Raw genomic sequence first — 26105 nt, 5'->3', positions numbered from 1 at the left:
GATTGTATTTTATAGAGTGACATTCCAAGTATTCCGCTTTCAAACAAGGCCAGCTTTATATACTTTAAAAATCAACTGGAGAAAGGCAGGATGGACATCTTTTATGTGAATTAACAGCTAAAGGAAAATTCTAACTTGATTAAGTAGCCCCTGTGCATTTGTCAGTCAGAAAACTGAAGGAGCAGGTGTATGGACTGAGTTAATCATTATAATAAGACAAAAACAACCAATCTTCAAAAAACTCTGCAAGATAGGTACTGCTGGGCTGGAAGAAAGAAATGCTTGCTTTTTAGCTCTAGATCTGACCTACAGTAAAGCTGAATTCCTAGGTGAGTTCCAGAGGGGTCTGATATTACAGCAGCTAATTCGTGATATTCCATTACTGCTGGAAAGTGGAGTCACCGTCCCATAAGAAAAAAAATTCTTCAGGAGTCTCAAAATCTCCCTCACTATAGGTGACATGGGAAGTGGACTCCCGGAAGCTGGGGCACTGATAGGTGACTCAGTCAATTTCTGACTTTAAGTGCCAAACGTGTCCTTGGTTACATAAAGTCTCTCTCAGTATGACAGAATAAAGTGAAAATTTTCACTAATAAAATCTATTTGGTTTAGTTGTATAAGCAACTTACCAAATTTCACAGGAAGACTACAAATATTTTTAAGGTATTTTTCTCATAACACAAACACAAGTTCGTGTTTGTGTTATGAATGATGCTTTTTGAGAGAAAGCCACAGAGTATCAAAAAGCTACAACAGAATGCATGGAGAATTAGCCACACTGTGCCGCCCAAATCCCCACATTGTAAAGTCACACAGGACCAGAGCAATCACTGTTGCGTAGTGCAGTCTCCGGCAGGGCAGACATGCAGATTACTATGAAAATGTATACACTATTGTTTGAAAAGACACAAATTCTCTTTTTCTGAGAAGCTTAGGATCAAAAGGAATTTAAATGGAGTGGTTGGAAAATAACATAAAATTACAGAATGTACTAATGCTGTTACAAAAAGGAAATCAATAGAAAGGAGTCCAAAATGTCTGGCTGGACTGTCAAATGACTTCCCTCACAAGGCATAGGAATCCTGACAATTTTAAAGGTCTGACAGAGGCAGAGCTGACTAAAATGCCAATGATTTGCAGTGCCTTGTTTCTCTAACATTCTGATAAAACACTAGGGTGAAACAGTGTGGAGGGGAGCGTGGAGATTGTGAGGGAGCTCGACAGTCACCAAGTAACTAATTTACATGTCAGTATTTTGAGCTGAAGGAGGCATCTCCTCCTGCATTCCATCTCTCTTCTTCCTGGTAATTTTGAAAATCATACATATGGATGACAAAAACCTTGGATTAATCTTCAATCTCTATAAGTGAACAATAACATTTCACATACATTTTTTGTTCACCAAATGACACACTGGAAAAATATGATAGTCATAAAATCATATTTTCCTCTGAAGGTTTTACTACCCCCAAATTAGTTTTACTACTTAAACTTACTGTAAGAACTAAGAAATGTTCACAAGTCCAATGATAACGGTAGTCCAACTATTCTCATCTAAAGAAGACTTGAGTTCTTAGTAGAGGAATTCAAATCTCTCCTAAATGCTTTTAAGGACATATTTCCCGCTAAATGCATTACTCAAAACAGAGAATGAAAAACCTTTGCAAGTGTTGTGTGTAACAGTTTCTTATTAATCAAAATGCCTTTGCTTCTACATCCATCTCTTTGGGTAGGAGGTTCTGCTGACACCCTTTCCCTGCACTTTCCTGTCCTCACCATTAGTATTCCATTCTGTCTGCTGTGCTTTTAGGAGGAAGGTCTAAGGCAGATAAAGCTGCTTAAATATTTTTATTACTGGCTTCCTAGAAAAGGGGTGGGGGCAGAACTTGGCCAGAAAGAAGAGAAACCAGTCTTACAGGATATCTTGAAGAAGACTGCAAAAGAATTTCAGTGACTGAGTTTATCATCTGTGGCTCCCAACATTAAGTGTGATGTAATTCCACATTTGAATTTTTATATGTTATCACTGGCCAGGGCTGCCAATCCATTGGAATTGCTTAGAACAGTTCATGAAATGGTAGCACAAAGCATAGAGAGATGAGCTTTTGTTTCTTGCCTTCTTCTATGGTGATCTTCCGGGAGTTATTCTGTTGATAGGATGATGAAACCCGTGTTCTTAGGGGCAAATAATTGAAACACACTGATTGAATGTTAAGAAACACTCTTCTCTTGGTCATGGAGTCAAGAATGTCCTAGAGACACTGTCCATCCAACCCAAATTTCAAACTTTCTACATTTATAGTTTGGGACAATTGGAAATCTTTGGAGTCATGCAGATTGAATTTGAACTCCAGCTCTGTATCTCCTTAGCAGAGTGACCCTGGCCGAGTTATTTAACATTTCTAAGCTTCAGTTTCTCTGCAGCCAAAATGGAGCTAATAATGGCCACTATTTGAGAGTTACTGCAATAAATGAGAGAATACAATTAAATACAGAACACAGTGCCTGGCACATACTAAATGCTCAATATAAGAAAATATATTTATATTAAACATATATCTATGTACATATAGCCCTTCGAGGTACTAAATCAGCAAGTGAAGAGTAAATTATGTACTACATACCAAGTTTACTAAGGCAGGCATACCTATTGCCACATTTTTCATGTCCTCAAAAAGTGCTGTAAAATTTGAAACAGGAGGTGGTTTTCTGTTGTTTTCCTTTTTTGTTTCTTGTTTTCTATCTTAAGCTGCAATGAAAACCACTGTTGTTCCCAGCTGTGGCTTCCTATGTGTAGCAGGTACTCTCTCAGTTGCCCTGAACTGACCTGAAGCGGTGGGTTTAGGCCACGTTTCAACTCATAAAGATAAACAGCAGAGTCTGTTGATCTCCACCTTCCGCCAATAAAAGAGACAGGAAGTGTTCCTGCCCTGGGAGTGACTTGGAGGTAAACTCCAGAGCTGAGAGAGGGCAGCCGTGCTGGAGGAAAGGGGGCTGTGCTCTCATCAGGCTGGAGTGAAAGGCCAGGGAAGGCAAAGGGGGAGGTGGGGCAGGCCCTAGACAAGCCTCATTAACCAGTAATGGATGGTTGTATCTGTATGTCTGATGGTTTTATCCATAAAATCTGAGTTCCCTTCTCAACATGGTGTGATTTCCCGAGCTGATAAGTCAACTTTGAGATTTTTCTTAATTTTGTAGACACTTTCTAAAATTATCATGGTCTTTGCATAGAGGAGTTCATAGAAAAGAAATGCTGTGAAATGTAAATCAACCTTCTAATGCCCAGTTGGCAGTTTAAAAACTAAGCACTCTGTTTCTCAAACTAATTCAAACAAATGACTTAAGAAGCTTTCATTGCCCATTTCCTCTAAGGATTTCATCCCTTTTAATTGAGGAATATTGTTCATAGTTGCTGAATTCCTCAGCTATGAAAGACTGCATCTGAATATGATCAGTAACATTTGTTGAAATTTGTTCTTAGAGTTGGACTAAATGGACTAAATAAACATGGATTCTTTTGCTTCCTTTATTTATGGAATATATGTAGTCTTAGGGCCTCCTCCATTTTGGTCCCCTCCCCCCCCCAAAAAAAAGAATAGAAACAGTAGTCCAGTCTTTATATATCATAACTTAAGTGCTAATCTTAAACTTTGTGAAAGCCTTGCTTTATAGGACAAAATATTTGATGTCTGCATATGGCATCCTGGAAACCCTAAAAAGCTATTATAATAGTAGTTCCTTCATTGGTAGAATGCGTGACAGTCTGTGGAGCAATTCCATATGCATTGTCTTTTTGAATACATGTGTAAGATAGCACTAATCACCTTGGATTAGGGAGCTTTGTTCCCTTGAATCTGCCTTTCAGCGCCATGACAAATGCAAGTTTTCCTACTTCGAAATGTTTGCAGTCTCATTCTCCTAGGTCGTTTCTTCAGAAGCGGTTTGCACTTGGTCTTGTGGTGTGGAAAAGCACATTTCCCTGCGTGGCCTCTGGAGACAGGAAGAGACTCGCTTGATCGAATAAGGAAGCCTGGCAGTGAGCAATATGGTTGTCAAACATTAACTACCCAGGAGAATAGAGATTTCAGAGTCCAACTTTTTCCTTTCCCCCTTCCATGTAGAGTAAAATAGCTCCGGCTTTACAATTCACTTTCTGCCGGAGCCATTCTGTTTCTGTTTCACGTGACGTTTGTCCTGTCCCTTTGTCCCCCTCTCCCATCTTCGGTAACTGTAGCAGAAAAGGCCCTGGACACTACACCTTCTACTCTGTGACGCCTGTTACTTGGTCCCGTAAGGCAGGAACAACGTAGAATTGAGACAGATTCTTTTCAGCTCATTAACTGTCAGTCACGCTTCCTCCTGGCCGCTGGAGTCTGTGCAGCCCTGTCCCGAGGCGCAGGCAGGCCCTGCCACCCAAGCCAGGACAGAATTTTCCACCGGATCACCCAAGTGAAAAGGAAAGTGAAAGCTGGGGTTTGTCATGGAAAGGCAACATAGCTAACATTTCTGTGCATTTAGATCAAATAGCTAGGCCTGAGGATCGACGATTTGACTTTTTATAAATTTCACGCCACAAATTTTAGCACTTGAAACATTTACAAAAATTTTAAAACACTGACGGTATACTTCTACCTGCGCTTACTGAGGGCTCGCTGTTATGTCCCGGGGACTGCTTACAGGACGGCATATAGTGCCGTTTTGTTTCATTTTCATGAAGACCCGAGAGTTAAGTTTACTAATCTGGAAAATATACATAGTGAGGCCTAATACTCAAGGCCTTACAATATTCATTTTTCAGGTGAGTAAACAAAGACACAGAGAGTTAAGTAACTTTCCCAAGGAACCCCAGCAAACAGGTGGCAGAGCTGGGCTTCGAACTCAAGTCTGTGTGATTTGGAAGCCCACGTGTTTCACCACTGACAACCCCATCACCCTCATAACTGTGTAAGCTTGTCTGCCTGGAACCAAAACATGTTTGTTTTCTTCATGCCTTTGGACATGATTGGTCCTCTCCCCTCCTCAACCATCCTTCACGTTGTTGGAGGACTTCATTCTGCCTCCAAAACAAGCAGCAACTCCTCTTCATCATCCTCTGTACTAACTACCCTCCCACTGCCCTCTTGAGGGCTGGCTGCTCTTCATAGAGGATGCTCTGTCCAAAGTCAACATCAAGGCAGCAGCATTTGACCTTGGGCACCAATCTTGCCAGGTTAGGTAGGAACAAACATAACAGAGGGAAAAGTCAATTCCTCCACCCCCAACCTCCTTTCCCTACTTCCGACCCTGCAAAATGCCTCCGTTCTTCCTAGAAAGTGCTGGGGGGAGGAGGGGAATGTCCACATGCCCCCAGGTTTTCCCAGGACTCATCGGGCCCCGGAGCTCAGCGGCTCACGTGGTCTCCATGGCAGGCCTTTGCAGGTGAGAATCCAGGTGGGAATTAGGTCGGACCTGTGGTGTGCTCTGGACCCTGCATCTCCAACTCATCAGTTCTGTAGTGGAAGGAAAGCATGTATTAAACCATGGTCTCTGTTTCTGGAGAGAAGCTCTGGGTGATTTTTCTTTCCCGATTTTGCAATTTTGACCTCAGTCATGGCTGAGGCCTACAGACCAGAATAGTCATAGTTGTGCTCTGCACTTGTAGCTGGAGAACAGTAGCCTGTCAGAAGAAAATATCAATGTTCTGCCAACTTCTGCTGTTTGTGAAATTTTGCCAGAAGCCAAAACAGGATCAAAAATAATAAACAGACCTCCTCCCTTGCTGCATGACTGCTATTTACATAAAGAGATTGATGAACTGACTGCCTGTGTGAGTGCTCAGGGAAGGGAGTTTTTAAGGGGAGAAAAAGTTAATTATTTGATGCTTGGTTGCATGTGATTTGACATTTTCTCAAATAATTGGGTTTTTAAAGAGCCAGCCATAGTATAGATAAACTACTTCTTCAATACAAGCACCTGAAATCGTGGATAAAACAACTGGGCACATGAATTACATGCAGCTGTAAAACTTCTGCAGGGAAAATGAATCTTGGAAACAAAGAAACAATGTGAGTCTTGAGTAGAATAGATGTTTCCACTGGAAAGAGAAACCTGACCTGTAGGGTGATTTCAGGGTACTGGAAGGCAGGAGTCCTGGCTCTGGGACACCTTAGTCCTAACCTGGTGACCATGGATGTTTTTCTTTAACCCCTCAGTGCTTCAGTTTCTTTATCTATCGAACGGGAATAATACCAGCTCCTGCTATTAATGATATTATTATGAGAAAAAAGAACTGATGTGGAATCAAGTGAAATGCAGGGTGTCATCCTCAGTTCTGACATGGCTCAGTGAGGTCAGGGCGCCTGTTAGGGAATCTCTGGGCCTGAACACAGGAGCCGTACAACGCCAGCCCCGGCTCCTCCAAGTCCCCAGTTGGACACAAAACATCACACTTACTCCTCTTCTTTGAATAAATTAATAATTATGTCACCTCTGGAGGATATGGGAATAATATGCCCCTCTTTGGTCTTGTTTTTAATTGTTTTTAATTGGTTCCCAAATCGACAAAGTATAGTAACTCTTAGCTTTAGTTTATATTTTCTTTTTATATATTTGATACACTCTGAGGGAATCTATGTAATTAATTAGGGTCGTTTTAAACTCCAGAGTTCCCTCTTATTTTTCTGCCATTCTAAGGTGTCAAGAATTTTACTTTGTATTTTTTTACTCAGCTAATGAATATTGTTTCACCCGTAAGAATACTTTCCCATAATCAGGAGCAGAATACAACTTTTTCAAGTGAAAGATATTGTGTGATAGACTCTGGGACTTTAACAAGTCAAAGTGATGGATCATATACTTTCCAAGGTAAGAATGGCCGCTGTAAATTGGGCTTCCTACCAAGGCCGATAGGTAGCGGGACCGGTCCTCCTTTAAGCGAGTGTGACTGTTGCACTGGAGGCCCGCAAGCACTTACTGTGGTCGCGGCGGACACCTGAGTCTGAGAGGCCTGCAGGAACCTGATGTCACCCGCCCAGATTATCTGATGGAGGAAGGTTATCCCCGCTGCTTCCCTGGGTCCTTACCTGGCACAGCCTGGCCTGCAAAGTCTCAGGAAAGTGAGGTGAAAGTGCACACACTTTGTAAACATGTCCCTTTAAGATGCTGCTGTTTTGTTCAACAGTTTTGATATCAGTTTTTGTTTGTTTTTTCCTCGATGTTGGAGTATACTGATGATGGTAGATTACGGGAGGAAGGGCAATTACTAAGCCGAGACTGGTGTGAAAAATCTTTGCAAACTGTTGAACACTCTATATATGTAGGTATTATTTGGAAAGGCTGGATGTCTTGAGTGCAGTAGCATTTGAGGGGGAACTTTATGAATAAAGTGGAAAGAGTTTGTTTGATGGAGAAGAATCTAAGCACATGATGGCTTCTCAAAGTCTTTACTCCAGTAAAAACCGACCCCTAAGAATGTATGGTCTTCTTTCTTCCTTATGAGGATGAGACTAGCCTCTCTCCACCCGACACAGGTTCATGATGCTCTGAATTTCTCTGCAGCCTTTGGCTTAGCAGAACACACTACTTATTTATAGCTGGCTCTGCTCAATGATCAGTCATTTAAATAAATTATAATGTTTTGTGATTGATGTTCCTAATTTGACATGGGAGTTAGGAAGTCTTCAGATCCTTGATTTATCAGAGGAAGACTCAGACATCTTTACTTTGACTCTGGGACGCTGTGCACTTTCTGAGACTTGTAGTTTGCAGATGCAAATATGCATTGAATGAAAGCATGGGTTTCCGTGTGCTCTGGACCTGGGTTCAAATCCTAGTTCCAGCACAAATTGGCTGTGTGATCTTGAGCAAGTTCTATGACCTTTGAAAGCTTGTTTCCTCATCTAAAGTGGGGATGAAAATAATAATGTCCACAGCCTGGAATTGTTGTGGAATGAAGTACTGTCACACACGCAAAGTGCCTAGCATGGAGCCAAACATTTACTCAGGGCTCAATGTACATTCATCTAAGAAGGAAACAGAAAGGACACTGAAACACAGCAAAGTGGTCCGTCATGCTGTGGATTAACTCCTTGTGGAGAAGATAAAAAATACCCAAGTTTGGATAATTACATAAAGTGGAGGCTAAGAAAGGGTAAGAATGGTAGTGGATCTGAAATTAGAATGTCTCAAGTTTCCTCAGAGGTGAAAACATATGACTAGGGCAGCTTGGAAACTATGCAATTTTAAACAAGGATTTTCCTAATAAAATGAAATTTGCCTCTGAAAGCAGATAGCTGTCAAACTCTGGGTATCATAGAAAGTATTTTTAGTCCTTAAACTAATGAAACCAACTCCCATAAGTCCAGAGTATGAACTTCAACGCTGGCATGAAGTTGATGGAAACATATCTGACTCTTAATCTTTCAAGTCTAACTTCCCCAAATGAAGCACCGAATCATTAAACATAATCTGCCTCAGCAGGGCAGTCAGTTGAGAACTAATCACACATCCTCCACACTACTCTCATAGACATGAGATAAGCCCAGAGGAAGCCCGTTATCCCCCCTTCACCCCACCCTTGAGTACACAGCCTGCTCTAAAGCCTAGAAGAAAAGAGAGAGCACAGGTAGCAGGAAAAGAGATCTTCAAAGCCTAGGATCCCCTTGGCTTCTTTTCAAAGACAGCCTGTTAAGTCTAGTGTTTTTACTAAGTTTTGCTAAACTCAAAACGTTGAATCTCAAGTTTGTTGTAACCCACTCAGCTGGCTAACAGAAAATGAAGTCCATTTATTCGTTGTCTTTCCATGTTTGATGCATAGAGAGACATAGTCATTCATTCTCTTGCTCACTCACAAAGTCACTTCTTCAGTACGTACTCTGCGCCAGTGCTGTAAGGTCTTGGGGTATAAACACACATCGAAACACAGTTCAGTGGGGACTTCAAACGCATGCTGCAGAGAGTTGACAGTGTGGTGACGACACCCGTGCAGGGAGAGTGGAGGCAGGATGGCAGGGGTCTGGTTCTGGCTTTAGCTATTAGTTTTTTGCTGTTTTGGTGTTTCGGTGTTTTATTGCTTCAGCTTCCATCCCTTCAGCAGAAAGCATCCATGCCTGGTATTACTTAGGGCTGATTCTTACTAACTGTCTGGGGAATCACAGAGTTAAGTCTTCGTTCATTTTTGCCCCATCAGTTTGCCGTGTGTCTTCCTTAGATTCTCCATTAACTCGTGTCCCATCATCCAAGAACGTGGAACTCCCCATGTCTGGTGAAGAGTGCATCGCTGCTCTTCTATGTTCTGGAGAAGGCAGGGCCCATCATTCACAGAGAGCTTCCCTCTGCACTAACACTGCTGTGCTGGCCTTAGTGCTCCCCCTGGAAGGACTAGGACGGTGGTGAATTTCTCATGAAATCAACTTTAGAAATAGCAATAACTAACACAGATATTTAAGAGAGGCTACATTTTAGAAGTGAATAATACCATTCTTCTGCTTCAGTTATACTAGTGGAGAACCTAACCTAGTCAATATTTCAATGAATAATTGTTCAAAGTCGATTGTAAGATCTTGGCTGGTATTGAGTATGATCCAGAATTATGTAAAACATGATCACTGCCCTCAAGGAGATTACAATTAAGTGAGATAAGACATATAAACTATCATCAGTATCAACAATTCAGGAGAGTGCATGGTTCGGTGACTAACAGGTTATCAAAACACAGGCATTCATAAGAAGAGTGCGTTGTCAGCAGGACAGTAAGGTAAGGAAGAAAGGTTATTGGGCCTGAGCTATGGAAAGTGGTGATGCTTCCACTGGGCAAAGTTCAGAACAACCTATTCTAGTCAGGGCAACAGAAAGAATGAAAAGTATGATTTAGGTAATTAAGAATGTAGTCCAAATTTGGTGAAACTTGTGGTTATAGGAAGTGAGATGATAAGGTTGAAAAAGAAGTTTGAGGCCAGACTGCAGGAATTTGAAATTTCTTTGATAGGTAATGGGGAGCTACTGAGGGTCTTTGAGAAGTAATAGGATGAAAACAGTAGTTTAGAAAGATAAAGAGGTGAACATGGGCTTGAAGTAGTCAGACTGAAGGTAAAGCGAGAGTAACAAGCTTTGAGCATGTGTTTTGTCCAGGCCCTGTCTAAACATGATAAATGATTGTCTCTTTCAGTCCTTATAATAGTAGATACCATTGGTATTCCCATTTTAAAGGCTAAGAAATTGAGGCCCAGAAAGGTTAAAGTTACTTGTTCAAGTGAAACCCAAATAACTAGCAGGACTTGAACCCAGGGCTATCTGACTCCAAGTCTGTCTTCTTCCACAGCTCAAGCCTTCCCCTTATAGTTGTAGTTTCTGCTGCTATAATGACTATGCAAAAAAAAAAAAAAAAAAAAAAAAAAAAAAAAACTCAGGGGATGAGAATTTTAACTGTGGCAATAAAGAAATGATAAACATAGAATGGCAAAATATTTATATGCTTTGAAAACTTTAATGTTTCCAATTACTAATTTATCTCCTCATACCTTTTCCCTACTCACTGTGGTAAGAATTCATTAATTTGAATTTCTTACTGTACCCTCTACTAGAGATTTTCATTCTACTTAGAGACACTCATCTGGTGATTTGTGTTATCAGTAATTCTCACTCGGTAAATTCTGGGTCACCTTACTGCAGGTTTCCCTGGATTGTAATTAAATTACCTGATGGAACTATACACATTTTCCTTCTGCTTTGGGCATGATCCCTTTAAAAATTTATTGGTAAGGAATAAATAAAATTAAATACTAATATTAAATGAATTTAATACGTGTTAAGGAGATTTAAATTTTAAGCCCCTAGACATTACAAATTGGCTCAAATGATTTCATATTTCAAAGTCTTTTCTAAAAGTATTATGTACCTAAATACAAATATAATTTAGCACCTGATTTTAGAAATGTGAATAAACCAAACCACTAGTTACATTGAGCCAACTGGCTGAAATAGTTTGAAACCAGAAGATTTGTAGAGAAATACAATAAACACATGTCCCTATAGGACACGTGTCCTTGTTGTTTTATACCAGATTCTTAAGCAGCTAGTCATTATTTTATCAAAAAAGAGAATTTCAAATGTGAACTGTTCCAGAAGTAATTTAAAGATGTTTAAATATTTTATGAAGTATGAAATCGCACATATTTGCCTCAGGCAGGCGCCCCACTGGTACTGAATAAAAAATACTCATAAACTTTTTTATGAGGGCTATTAACATAAACTTTTACTTCTTTTCCTGAATTGTAGTTCATATTCTGAATCTAGCCGCAGGTTAAATTCCAATTAAATGAGATGCCTAAAGGGCCTCCAGAGGACAGAGTTTGTGTGTGCTTTCCCGGATAATGTGCAAATGATACTGAATTTTCCACTGTGCTCCAAAGCACCTTGCACACATTCTGCTATTTTCTCAACATACTCTAGTCTCTTGACTCCTGTTTAGAAAACAGTTTTTCACCATCTCCCTCAAGTCCAGTCTACTTTTATATTTCTTTATCAAGATGGCTATCTCTAGACATCAAAATGGGCAAAAGGTCATGGTGAGTCAGACAAAGTCTATCTTCTTGGCAGGTCATGGTCACATTTATTCCTATGATCTCCCTCAAGAAGCAAAAAACAGAGGTCACTGCCCACAGTCGAAGTCACTGCCCACAGTCAAGGTCACTGCCCACAGTCTTGGTCAGTGCCAGCCTGCTCTAAGGCAGGCTGCTCCTGACCCAGTAACCAGTTCTTAAAGGTTCATGGCTTCCCAAGGGAGAGTCCTTCTTTTACGGACCACATTTAATGCTCTTGTCTGATACTTACACATAAATCTAATTGTCCCTTTCCTGCCGATCTAGCTGCTCTGTACATGGGAGGGGATGAGAGAAATCATAAGCTCTGCAACTCCTGAGTATCACGACAGACTTCTAGATAGCACTGGCGATGAGTGTGACCTTCAACTCCTCACTTTGCCCAAGGCAGACCCATTCTCTGACTGTTTCTAATGCAGCCTCCCTTTGGCTGGGCTAATTCTACAAAACCCAATTTCCCCAGGGAATACATTCGGTGAGCAGTGGTGACTGAACTCCTGGAGGTATGTTCAGTTACTGCTGCTGTGTAACAAACCACCCCAAACTTAGTGGCATTAAACACCATTATCATGCTCATGGGTTCTGCAGGTCAGGGATTCAGAAAAGATACAGTAGAAATGGCTTGTGTCTGCTCCATGATAACTATGACTTTAGCTGGAAAAAACTTGAAGGCTGGGGATGGGTCAATGACTGCGCCCTGGAATCATCCAAAATCTCATTCACTCCTGGGACTGGCAGTTCGTGCTGCCTGCCACATGGGGCCTCAGCAGTAGCTGCAGCTGGAACACCCACCTGTGTCCTCTCTGCTTGGGCTTCCTCCCAGCATGGAGGCTGCCTTCCAAGGATGGGCCAGGCGATACCCCTGGAGGTTGTAGAGGGTCTCTTTTGCTCTATTCTATTGGCCAACATAGTCATAAAGTTCTGCCCAGGTTCAAGGGAAGGCAACATTGGCCCCTTCCTCAGTGGGAGAAGGGCCAAATAATTCACAGATGTAACTCCAGTAAGATGTGTTTGACACATTTGATAATCCCGGGTTTCTGCCATTCTTGCCGGCACGTGGCTGGCCTTTGATTCATTCCTCTGAATTGTGCAGCTGGAACCCTCGTGCAGTGTGGTTTTGCCACCAGGTGTGCAGAGGGTGCCTCCATGATATTCCTGTGTGCATTGCGCTCATTCTTTGGTTGTGATTGTACCAGTAGTTACAGGCATTGTTCTGAACATACATTAACTTGTTTAAGTCCCATAACCCTGTGCAAAGGAGAATATGCTTCCACGCCTACTCCTTGCCCAGGATTAGAACAAAATCCAGAGTCTCCAAGGTTTAAGGCTGGAGAAGAATCTCCAAATGAAGTCAGATGGTTCTCAGTTTTATCCCAAACCCAGTTTTCCAGAGATAAGAACTCCAAGTTCTCTCATTTTACTCACAGCTACTTTTTAAAATTGCTACCCTGAATCCTTAGGGATAGAAGTTAAGTATCTGGGTGCTGTTTTATTAAAAAAGTAAAGAAGATGGGCTTTTTAAAAAATATATATATAAAACAATGGTTCTCAAGCCAGGGCAGTTTCACCCTCCAGGGACAACTGGAAATCTCTGGAGATATTTTTGATTATCACAACTGGTGGGGCAGGCAGGTGGATGCTAGCAGCTTCCAATAGATAGAAGCCGGGGATGCTGCTAAACATTCTGCAATGCACGGGATAGCCTCTCACACGTAGAATTAGCTGCCCAAAATGTCTATACTGCCACTTCTGGGAGGCCCTGGTTTACAGAGAGTTTTTATAATCCCCCTTCTAACAATGAGGAAACTGGGCCCAGAGGAGCTAAGGACTTGCTCAAGATTCCACAACTAGTAAGTGATGGAGCCAGAATTCAGACACTCATCTTGAGATCCTCAAATTCATGTTGTTACTTCTTGGTGCCTCTGCTGGCCTGGCACCTGCCTAGAGAGAGAGAACTTGGAGGGGGAAGTGGTTGTACTCCATTTTCTCATGTCTCGGGCAGCGTGAGGTGCACCACACCTCCTGCCATAATGAGCACAAATTGCCGTGAGGGGCATCGTGCCCCCTGTCCCTTTGCCCTTTGGGAGGTGGGTGCAGTGTTCCATGGGGTGAGGACTATGGGTTAAGGCGTGGGTGGGAACTGGGCTCTAGAGAGAGACTTATAAATAACAACTGAAAAACTGGAGCACAGCATGCCTCTGTGTGTGTGTAAGTGTCTGAGTGTGTGTGTGTGAGTGTGTGTGTGGTCTGGGTGTGTTGTGGGAGGGCAATAAGATCTTATCTTACTATGACAAGCAAACAGCTAAATTACTTGTAATTTTGGAGATAATTGTTTTCTCATCCTGCTAACATGCCGAACAGGAAATTAATCTAAACCTTAGAAAGTTTGGATCATCTGCAGATTGTCAGAAAAGAAACACTCATTACTCCCGCACACCACCCCCTCAAGAGCCCCCATCACATCTAAGAGGCAAGCTGGAAACTGCAGCTATGGCCCAGTGCCACCAGCATCCTGCTCCTGCCCTGTGCTCACTGGTGACCAGAGAGAAAACAGCACAGGGTGTCTGGCAAAGGCAGGCCCCAGGCAGACGGGACACCTGATTAATGCCACCCAATGTAGAGTGGCTGGGAGCTACCCTCTCTGGTGGTCCCATTCATCACTTGGCGTTCCATGTCAGAGCAGGAGCTGGCTTCACCCTGCCTTGGACAAATGAGTCTTCAGGTAAGAAGTGATGGTTAAAATGTCAGCAAATGGGATCCATCAGTGGTGAGAGACTCAGCCATCTCTGCTCAGTCTCTGGCTTCCCAGCTTGAGGCAGTCTCCTCAATTCAAAAGAGAGGATGAATTCAACCCATATTACTCCCTTAGATGTAGCTTCTCGCTCGCCTATCTTGTCACTGCTCATGGGCCCACGTTCACCAGGGAAAGCCTTTGAGGGGCGAGCAGCAGAACAAAGGACAAGCGGCCTGCCTTCCGAACTCAGGAGGCCCAGCCCGCACATACAGTGTTCTAACTGTTCTGGGAAGAATGAAGCATTCATAAAGCCATTCCATTTTCAAGAAAAAAATTGCCTGTGACATTTTAATCCCCTTTTGTGCTGGAGCATTTTTAGAGTTTTCTCCTGCCAATCATCTCAAATGGTTCGTATCTTTCCCTTTTAGCTGAATTGAGTATTATGAGCCATGCCTCACAGTAAAAAATAATGCCACTGTTATTAAATGAAAGTCTCATTCTTTGGGTTATTCTGGGCTATGGGTCAGCATACAAATGCTGACTTCTGAGAGTCCAAAGACGTTATTGGGTTGAGGCTTATGTTGGGAGAACAAAAATGAGCTAGGAGATGAAACTGACCATCTGTGAACTCCAATTTGGTTTGTGTTTCTGGGGAATATTTTCTGTAAATGATATGACTGGATGCCACAGCATTTTTCCTACCAGGGGGTCTGGCTTATTTCTCAGATCTCTGCTTCTGGAATTTTTGTAGATATTCTGTGTCTAAATCAGAGTTTCTCAGACTCAGCACTATTGGCATTTTGGGGCCAGAAGAGTCTTTTTGTGGGGCTATCCTGTGCACTGTAGGATGTTAAGAGGCATCTGTGGTTTCTACCTTCTAGATACCAGAAGAGTCCTCCCCCCAAAGTTGAGAAACAAAACTTGAAATGTCTGAAGAGTCTTCTAGTGTTCCTAGGTGAGCAAAGTCACCATCGATTGAGAACCAGGGATCTAAACAAAGAAATACTTAGGTACAAGTGGATCTATCCCTGTATTCATTCCCTTTACAAAAAAGTACCTCTTGAGTGCTGTGGGCCAGAATTTTCTTTGGAGACTGTAAATTGAAAGATGGCAAGATCATAATTATTGCCCTACAGGGATTTGCAGAGCAGACAAATGTGAATTTCAATAATTATATCATGGACATACCCTAATAAAAAATATACAGGATTCTGCTTGGGAGTTCAGAGGAGGAAGTCTTAACTTGCTTTGAGGTACCAGATTTCCTGGAAATTCCTGATTCTCCATTCAGGAAGTATCTATATTTTCAAGGAAAAAAAATCTTGTTTACCAAGATACTGTGCTATGGAGAGTCTCAAAACCAAATGCATGAACTATTTTATAAATGTATTGGTAAGGTAAATTTAGGTTATCAACTGTAGATAGAAATATGCCCTAATATCTGGATATGTACCGACATGCAAAATTCACACATGAGAGCATGTGAATGATTCCGCTGGCTGTTGGCGGTTCGGGGGGCTAAGTGAGCCCTGGGCCTCGACGGTGTCCAGGCTTGCTCTTAGGAAGGGGTCTGCCGTGCTTTGAAGTCAGTTTTCACCCTTTGTTCAGTAGTAACAGACCAAAGTGGACGTTTGTGCTGCTCTGGGCCTCGGATTTGATGAAGTCCCTATAAAACATGGAGGGCAGCAAAGTGGAACCAAAGTAAATGAATCCCAGCAACTGGAGGCATCGACAGTGGTCGCCCACGTGAGCTGCAGCAAGGAGGGCAGTTCCTAGCACCACAGCTGGAAATCTGCCCTTTCTCTTTCCTTGCAAACAAGTGCGAAAGATGCTATTAAAAGGGGTGGTTTTGAGTTTAGGCAAATTTATATTCAAAACCTGGTGTATATTTTAACTAGGTAAGAAGTAGTGTGACTTAATCCTTAAGAATTAAATGAGTTGGGAGGTTACCTAAGATAAACTCGAGGCTCCACCAGGACTAGTGGTTTGACCTCGGACAATTTATCTGACTCCACTGTGCCTCAGGCTCTTTGTAGAAACTGGAGTAACAGCAACCATCTCAGAGGATTGTGATAAGAACCACAGATGTTCAAAAGATGCCTGATGTCAAGCGCTTGGCAAATAGGGTGGTGGCAGTCTTGTAACTAACACCTTACTTGCCGTGTACGTCGCCCTGGTGTGCCTGTGTGTCTTTACAACTGCTATTTTAAAGATAGAAAGAAACAAAACCAGGAAGCTATTACTGGTCTGCGGAGCAGCTGTGTTACTTAAAACCAAAGAACAAAAATAGTTGACTTCGCTCCCAAGGCTGAGGAGCCACTGGAGGTTCTTCAGCAGAGTAAGACTAGTATTGAAGAGGCTGGGCGACATCTATCCTTGATTAAAGAAGTGGGGATCAGGAAGGCCGTCGGAGCTTCAGAAGGGCCCACATAGGTAGAGACAGGTCAACCCTTTCAGTTTGTTTTCTGTCGGAATATAAGTAATGATTTTTAAACAGAAGTGGTATCACTTTTGGAGGATTTCTTGGACCTGATTCAACCGTATACAGAGAAGCTCTTGCCCTTGACCCCCAAGACTTAATTAAAATGTGCCCACTTTCCACACTCTCTCTGCCTGACAGCTGTGCAGATGTGAGTGAGGATAGTAACGTAAGGACAAAGGGGATCTCCTCCACCAGGGCTGGGATGACATCAGATCATAGGGACATGGCGACTGACACCAAGGCGAGTGTGAAGTTTGAGAAGGGAGACACTGATGAGAGGCTTGTTTTGATGAGGTCTTTTCCTTTTCTGTGAGTATTCTTGCCTGGATATCCTCCAGATCAATAGGTTTCTCTATTAATTTTTCATTTCTACCAAAATCTCAGGAAGAAGATATTGTCCATCCCTATGAGAATGAGGACAATATCAGTTTTACCAGTTTCTTCCTCAAAAGATAGTTTCTCTTATCCATTCCCTCATTTATTCATTCAGGGCTTATTTGGCACCTGTTATAAACTGGGCCAGACAAGGGCACTGCCCTCCAGGACCTTCCACTGTGGCTGGGGTGAGGAGGGCGGGCTGTCCACAGGTAGTTATAAACAGGGCAAAAGTACAACGTAGGTGCAAGTGCAGGGTGCAGTGGGAGCCACGGAGTCTACGCTGCGTACTCAGGGAAGGCTTCCAAGACAAGGAGTTGCTCCAGCTGACGTACGAAGGAGACACCCAAGCGGAGGAGGAAAGAAAGAAGTTTATAGGAGGAAAGTCTCACGTGCCGTAGCCCTGCAGGGTGAGAAAGCCCAGCTCACTCTTGGAATAGCAGATTAAAGAGAAGCCTTGTTTTCTTTGTGGAAGCGGAAGGGGAGGTCACTGTGGCTCTATAATGACCGTGTACATGTAACTCCCAGTCACTGGAGCCCTTCTCTAAATCAGTCTGGCTGTGAAAGTGCACACGCCTCTATTTGTTCCTTGTGTAGAGAAACTGCACATAAAATTAAGTTGAAAATCTCTTATTGAAAACTGCAAGAATAGTTCTCAGAATACTCTGCTACTCTGCACTTAGAAATGGTCTGAGATGCTTTATAATCTATCTCTGTGCCTTTTAGGTAGAGAGTGTAAACAATGCATACTAAAAAGACTGTCCTTTACTGCCTTCCTCCATGCTCCTTTTTTTCCCCTTCTCAATCTCTAGGATGGAAGACTGCATGGTCCCCTGCGATAATGTGTTCCTGTACTATTGGTCTGCATGCAGTCATTAAACTGTTTCTAAGTTTAATTGAAATCTAATTGAAACTTTCTCTCTTTGGTTTTTCCTCAGTTGAAAACACAGAACAACCACTCTTTAGCACATCTATGTTTAAGGAAGACGGTTATGAAAGCATTTACTCCAGTGACAGAATACGAGTGGGCTATTTCTTGCTTTAACTATGCCAGATAAAGGATGAACCCAATTCTCCTTGGTAATGAGGACCATTGATGCTCGAGCCAGAGGAAGATGCTTTGAGTAAATTTTGTAGCTGCAAGGAGATTTGGAGATGAGGGACCGTCACTCACCAGCTTAGCCCAAGAAGCTAATAAAGGGGGGCTGTCCGTTTCAAATGACTCAGAGCCTTATCACATGCATATAAAATAAAATGACTAAATGGAGCAGCTGGAAGATTATAGTGAGTTTTAATTATCTTTTAATAGCCAAAGGGCTCTTGCCAGCACATGCTGATAATCTGTCAGCTGTTATATGCCATACCATCTCCATTTATGAGTCTCAGCTGTTACAAATTGGAAAATATATTTACATTTATAATCTTTTCTTGTTAAATGCAAACTCCCGGAGATGTTCAAGCTGAAATTTGGCCTCACTGCTTTGTTTCTGTAGCCTTCCTGTGTGGAACTAAAAAGACTGGCAAAATCTGATAACAATAACCAACCTCTTTCTTAGTAATAATTTATGACTCTCATGATGGTATAATCATTGCAATCCATAAAAAAGTAAGAGTAAAATCATTTGGGGGGTTCATAGTTTATATTTCTATAAATTGCCTACAAATTATTTTTTAATAATAATCTATGCTTTATCAAATCAGTCTTTCCCCTCCTCCGCCCCTTCTTAGATTCAACCATCTCCAGTGTTATTTGAGCTCCGAGGCTCTGAGGTGGCTGCTCTGGTGTCAGTCGCATTCACTCTCCAGCCTCAGTGCTTCGTGTGATGCTCAGCATTCAGTCCATGGCAGAGTGAGTGAGAAAAAGCTTTTGAAGTTACTGACCTTTGCTTACTTACTAAAGTTCTTTGCCTTGATTTCATTGGCTCTTTATTTCCCTGCATCAGTTGTTACTGATGTCTTTGCTAGCAAGTCTTATTCCTCCCCGGCTCTGTGTTCCCCAAGATTTCATTCCCATTCATGGCTTTTATTACCAGTTTCGAAGAGATGATTCCCAAATCTACATCTGCAGCTCAGACTTTACACTCTTTTCCAGATCCATGTTTCAGACTGCTTTAATGAACGTCTCTAATTGTATAATCATTGTCACTTCTACTCAATAAGTTTAATAACTGACTATATTAATTTTCTGTCTGGAACCTAATTTGGTTAGAGCTTCATCTGTTCTTCCCATCTTCTTGACAAGAAACTTAGAGTCATTTAAAAAATTTCTCTGACCTTCAGCTCCATAGTCAGTCTCTTCAAAATATCTTTGGAATTGGCGTAAGGATTGAGTACTTTATTTTCACTGCAAACATTGTGGCTCAAAAGCAGAAACTTCTGTATTTACATTCAACTTAAAAATTTTAACATATAAACAAATTATACCTTATTGAAATCTATCGGTCCTGCTCACCCCAGACAGGTGGGTTAGCTGCAATAGTCATCATTTTGTTTCTGCCATCACATTTGTTAATCTGCCTGTCATGTTTAAGCTTGATTAGGAAGGCTTTTTGCAGTCATTTTGAACTAATTCTGGTCTGATAAATGCTAAAGCAGTAACAGTTCAAAGTTGAAAAGTGGTTCAAAGTTCCAGGAAGAAGTACGACTAACCATGGAAACAAAAGTAAAAGTTTTCAAAAAATTGAAGATGAGAGAATGTGTTACCTCTGGACTTAAAATGAACAGGTTGATAGTTTTTAAATGATTTAAGTGCTAACGGGTTTGAAGGAATGTAAGTAAACTGTGTTAATAAGTGACGATGTGGTGCACACACAACTGGTGATAATCTGCAAGGCTGACAAAACGGAAACACGACTGTATGTAGCCTCTGAGCGCCCACCAGCAGGCGCGTCCCCAGGACGGTGAGCAAGCAGAGGCGCAGCTGATGAAACACACGTCGTCCAACCAGGACGGTTTTGTCAGGTCCCCCGCCTGCTCAGACCCGCACATCAGAGTGGCTACCGCTCAGGGCTGGCCACGGGCCCGAGACACAGTCAGACCTCGGCACTCCATGAAATCAAGTTTGAAAATTAATTTTGAAAATGAATCCTTTTGCTGTTGTTAAGTGTGTGCTCAGCTGCGTCAGCGTTTCCGTAGGCCTAGTTAACTAACACAGTTGGAAAGTGATCAGGTGCAGTCAATCAAACTTACATGTCTGTATTCATATTTTTATTTATATTTAATATAAAAATCGACCTGAATGCATGTACTCTTTCTTTGGTGATTATGAAGGGTCTTACGTGACCTGCAGACCATCATTATGAATGTCACTTAGGGGGAGCATAAGCAGAAGGCCTACTAATTGGCGCTTCCTCAGCAACCCAGGATGGGTGGAACCGAGAACCTGGTCCCTTCCCTCCATCATTACAAGTAAGTGCTTATTGATGCAGCATGAAGCCTCCCCTCCCTCCCCTGGAAGAATATGGTAGAGAGGACGGACAAACACGGAGATCTTTTTGTCTGGGACTCTTGCTTGCTGGTGATGAGGAAGCATCTTTGGGATCTCTCTGGCTCCGTCTGATTTTTTCTGTCTCTAGCGACTTCAGAAGGTGTGGCCTATATGACAAGAAGAGAGAATTTGTCTCCATGAAATAAACTGTCAGCAAGGCTCTCTATAACGTGGACACCTTCCCTCCCATTCACTCCTCATATAGACTTGGGGGAAGGAATTTGGCTTCAGTCGTGAGCAGTTCTCCTTAGAGATAGGGACTCTTGATCAGTCTTCATCCTTAGGATAATGATAGTGAAAGTCCCGCTCACCATCCTGTTCGTGAGGACATATCTATCTATCCCTTATCGCAAGCCGAGAACAGAGTTTTAATACTTTCGTCTTTTTGGATATGAATCAATTTATACATCTGTATGATGTTTTCAGCTTTGTTGTATTCACAGCACACTTTCAAACAATCGAACCTAGTGACACCAGAGAAGGGATCTAAGATGACTATAATACAGCACAGTGATATCTTATAGTGCCAAAAAGTTACCCGCAGCGTCCATCCACTTCTCCTTTAGTGCTGTCGGAACCTATTGTCCTGACATCACCTTCTCCTAGCCACTTCACTTGGGTGTCCAGCGTGTCTACAACTTACCCTCTTTGCAGCTGGCTTGGTCTTGTGCTGTGCCTCTGACCTCAGCCTGCTTTGTGGCCCACTACCTTCTCAGCCCAATGTTCCACTCACTAGGACCAACCAGCCCACTTTGCCTAGGACCCAGGGGTTTCCTGGGACATTGGATTTTTAGTGCTAAAATGGAGACAGTCCCAGGCAAACAGGGCCGGCTGGTCACCCTGTGTGCAACATTCATCGTACCATAGTACCTAAGTTTGATTATTACACTAATACATTTTACAAATTGATCACCAGTTGGCAGCACACCTGGAGTTCCCTTGGGGACTATGGCAGATCTGTTGAAAATGACCCTTTAAGTTTTGTTCATTGCTCAGCAAACTTGTTTCCACTGGAGAGAGGACTTTATTTCTATTCCCTTCAGTCTAGTTGAAATCCAAACATCATCTTTAGATTGTTACTGTTTTGAAAGTTTCATTCCAGATTTTGATGATATGCTTACAAAACAGAGACACACTTGACATAAATCAGTAGAACTTACCTGCTCTGTTGGTGGGATCGTAGGTGAAGCCTATGTATGATCTAGGTGATCTGAGAAGGCCACCTAGACCTCATCTCTGGACGGACAGCCTCACCCTGCACAAGAGCATCTCCCGTGCCCACCAGCACTACAATTACGTCCAAAAGTCGTTCTCAAGGTCACAATAAGTTCTGTGGCCCGTGTTGTGGGCATAGCACTTACTTAGAGCTGAACCTGAGTTCTGTCTGTTTATTGGAATAATTCTGTTTTTCCTGGACGAAACATTCTAACACAGCTGGAAAGTGACCAGCCAAGTTTATGCTTAAAATGTTTTTAAAAATGATTTTTGTGCAAAGATCTAGCCTTAATTGTGGGAAGCTGAAAAGAGGGGTAAGAATAGTGAGCATAAAACCATGACTAAAAGAGGAATATAGCACCTATATTTCTACAGGGTCTCAGACGTCTGTTAGGAGGCACAGGTTGTCCACAGTCATCTTCTTAAGCCCACAAAAGCCATGCTTTCTGCATGTGGAGTTGTCCTGCGCAAAGCGCAAACACAGTGCTCTCAGGGTATAAAGTTAGGACTTTTTTTCATTCTTGGAGATACCATATGACATTGTGACCTAAGTGTCATGGAAAAATTGTTTTATGGTAACCTTTTTATGTGTCTCTAAAGTTACCTGAAAATGTGAAAGAGACGGGCCAGATCACCTATTCACGGAGTGGAGTGGGCTCAGGTGGGTGCGCACGGACGTTCTTCTCTAACCCGCCAGTCTCCCTGGTGCTCTCCTGCAAAGGAAACACATTTCTGTCCTTTATAATCCTAATCGTATCGCATCCTGGCAGGACTATAAACTCCTGTGATTGTATGAATCCAATTGAGTTGGAAAATTACTTTCAGATGAAAATATTGCAAAATTATTTGATGTGGGAAAAGTTATAAAGATGTCTAAGCAAATGTTCTCTTTCTGGATGAGATCTTCCATTGTTTGATTTCCAACAATTCACCTGTAATTCAGGTGAGACACATACACACCTGCTGGGTCAAGACTGTTTGTGGTGACCAAATTGGTTCCTCTGGCAGCTTCAACAGTGTGTTAGAAACATTGAACGTTGGGATTTACAAAGTGCGAACTATTCAAAGCTGAAACTGGCTGTTTAGTACACGTAAAAATATGTGGAAGGGGGAGATCTAAATACAGCCTGTAGAGTGAAAAACTTCTTAGTCACTCAGTGTGGTTGAAACAAATGACAGGGGACTGTGCTGCAGCTATTTCAGTGTTCCAAGTGGAATTCTCAGGACTCCTCTGTTGCTGCTGCCTAGGCCATCCCAGCCAGCCTCACCCAAGTTCTCATCGCCTCCTGGTCAAAAATAGGCTGTGCCCGGGGGTGCGGCAACCCAGAAGGGCGTAAAGGCAGGGAATTCCAAATAAAGGGCAGCTCCTAAGACATAAAATCTACTCAAAGTCTTGGATAAATCATACATTTAACCAGAATAAATTGAATTAGAAGATGATGGTGTTCTCTTTTTTAGGTACGGGAGGGTGGTGTATCATATGGGAGATATTGAATATAGTAGTGATCTGAATATCTTACTTAATATGTGATTATTTCTTTATCTGTAGCCGTTCAGGATGAATAAAACCTCCTGTTTAGATTTTTAGGCTTTATCAGAAATCTGCAGAGGTAGGGTTTTACTAGTTTGTCTATCTTGAGAAAGAAGGGAATTAACTTTTGGAGTTGAGTCCAGGCTTAGATGTTATTTAAAGTAGCTGCATTACTTGACAAGCTAAATAGGATACCAAATCTGAAGCTTGCAGAAATAGGCTTTCAAAATTCCCATCTACATTAGAAATGTATTTCATTAAAGCTTACCATCGAGGCGGGAGGTAATCCAACAAATAGATATGCCTTTGCTTGCTGCCGACAGCTGGTTAGGCCTTTTGGCAAAAAGAGAAACTTTCGGAAGTGTAAACACATGTGTCCACTTACTAAGAGTCTACCAGCCTGTTACGTGTTGCTGACATAGTTATGTCTCGTGCACTTCCTCTTTGAAAATACAAAAATAAATGACACTGAAACCAAAAGGTCTGCAAATAGTGACTATTCAGTCTTTGTACTGAAGGCACAGGGTTTTCGGTTTTCTTTGACGACCACAGCTGGGCTGGATGAATCATCCTAGGCTGGCATACTGTGTTCATAGACCTTCCATTTTAATGAAGTGATTCATTTAGAAAGAGAGGCAATGCAGTGAGGACAAGGCCCAGAGACTCCAGAGGCCTGAGAGGCCTCAGAGTCACACAGTCTTGTGTGATCACACTGGCAGCCCTGATAGTGGAGCCGGGGAAACCTGGTCAGCCTGCCATCCTGCAGCGGGTCCCACATCAATGTCTGGACACTAGATGTTTACCCATACTTCACCTCCTTTATTCTCAGATCAGTCCTGTGAGGTCATTATCATGATATTTTACAATTAAGCATAGGAGGCTCAGAGACGTTATGTAACTTGTAACCAAAGCATCTTAGATTCCAGACTTTGCATCTTGCGTTCCCTGAGCCCATCCTGTTCTCTCTCCTTCCTCTATGATGTCTTCTTTTTTCTTTCCTGTTCTGTCTCCATTTTACCCTTTCTTTTATTCACTCATGTATTCAAGCATATTGAGCTTCTGCCATGCCAGGCCCTGTGCCAGGATTCAGCAATGAACAAGGCAGACAAGAGCCTCATCCTCATGTAGCTGACAGTCTACTGAGCAAGAACAGAAGTATGTCCAAATAGAGGCTAAGGAGCCCCAGGGGGTGGGACCAGGGGGTGGGACCAGGGTGTGGGACCAGGGAGGCGGCACATATAGAAGGGGTACTGGCTTCCTGGGGAGGATGGCTGGTACATTCATTGGCCAACTAGGGATTTTAAAAAGATTTCAACAGGATGGAACAAGAGACAGGTTAAAATTAAACAGGGATAAATGTAAAGCTTTTATTTAGGTTAATCGTAAAGTGAATACAAAATTGGGAAGACAGGACTTCATAGGGTTTCAGGTAAGGTTTGAAACCCCAGCAATATGAAGCAGTGGTTTAAAAAGGATGCAGTCTTAGGCTGTCTCTGTACCAGCATGGATTCTAAAACAAATGTGTTGTTAATTCCATGTCATATCTTAACTCTCTACTGAACTTTTCTGTCTTAAGGGCAACACTGATTACAAGACAGTGCATAGCAAACTTTCAGTGTGGTATATATAAACTAGTGGGAGGTAACTGGTATCCCAGAGTAGCTGGTTTTCCTTAACAACGCCTAGGAATGTCTGCTGCTCACAATGTTTAGGATACAATTTTCTAGAAATTTTTTTTTAAATTTCATTCTAACTCAGGAAATACAACTGACTTACGCAATGTTACTATAAAATAACAATAAAATAACAGGTAATTAGTATATGATGGCATTGGGAAGAAACAGAGGAGGGAAACAGTACAAGAAGAAGAGAGAACACTGGTGTCAGAATGGAATGTATGAGTCTGAATAGCAGCTCTGCTTATGTTCATTGTGATATAGACAGTTTGCTGCACATCTTTGAGCCTTCATTTCCTGATCTGTAAATTGATGCTACCAATACCTGCATCACAAGTTTGTTGAAGCAACTAGAAATAAAGTTGGGAAACTGCCTGGCATATTGTAGGCAGCTAAGGAGACCTGAGAAGAGAAATAATTGAAAGGAAATTCCAGGGAGTGTGGATCAAGGAAGGAATCTTGAAGAAATGTTTTTTGAGATTCATCCTTAAGAAATCATGGGCATGGACTGACTTTGTTTTAAGAAACCCATTATAGGCAGAAAAAAAATGACAAAATGAAAATGTAAGGTCAAGAATTTGTATGGAATGATATTGTGTATTCTCTTTGGTCAAGCAGGCTGTCATTTGATAATGTGTTTTGCTGAGATTGAAATTCATCGACAGCTGTCTGTGGCTAGCGGTAATCTCTGGGTGTGTGTTGATTTCCCTGCCCCTGAATCCTCTCAACATTTGGGGAATGGTGTCATATTGTTATTAACTTGTTTTTCTCATTTTAATTTATAAAACTAGCAATCATTTTAATGCCGTGTAGAATGTGAAATCTTTTTCAGGGGAATTTGCATGAAACACATTTCCTATGAATAGCTTCCTGTGAAATGAAGCATTCATTTCTCCTCCTTTATCAGAAATATCTAGCAAGGGGACAAGGAGTTTTGTTTTCTGTTTTCTTCTTTATCAGAAACTACTTCCCCATTTATTAGTGAGGAGGAGCTAATTTAAATTTATTTTAAAGAGAACTGGATAATAT

At 42.0% G+C, this 26105-nt stretch overlaps 1 protein-coding gene and 1 long non-coding RNA gene across 5 annotated transcripts in view; one reads left to right on the top strand and one right to left on the bottom strand.

Moving 5' to 3' along the window:
* Window positions 1-26105, top strand: part of STARD13 (StAR related lipid transfer domain containing 13) — a 210373-nt gene that overhangs the window by 57833 nt on the left and 126435 nt on the right. The gene's annotated exons all lie outside the window — the stretch shown is intronic.
* LOC123615800 (uncharacterized) lies at window positions 19932-24528 on the bottom strand. The gene is made up of 3 exons (XR_006723537.2): window positions 23669-24528; window positions 22474-22582; window positions 19932-20761 (listed from the first exon to the last, which is right to left on the bottom strand). It is a non-coding gene; the product is annotated as an uncharacterized LOC123615800 (long non-coding RNA).

The sequence above is a fragment of the Camelus bactrianus genome, chromosome 14 (genome assembly GCF_048773025.1).
Source record: "Camelus bactrianus isolate YW-2024 breed Bactrian camel chromosome 14, ASM4877302v1, whole genome shotgun sequence".
NCBI lineage: Eukaryota > Metazoa > Chordata > Mammalia > Artiodactyla > Camelidae > Camelus > Camelus bactrianus.
This window is presented reverse-complemented; position numbering and strand designations above follow the sequence as displayed.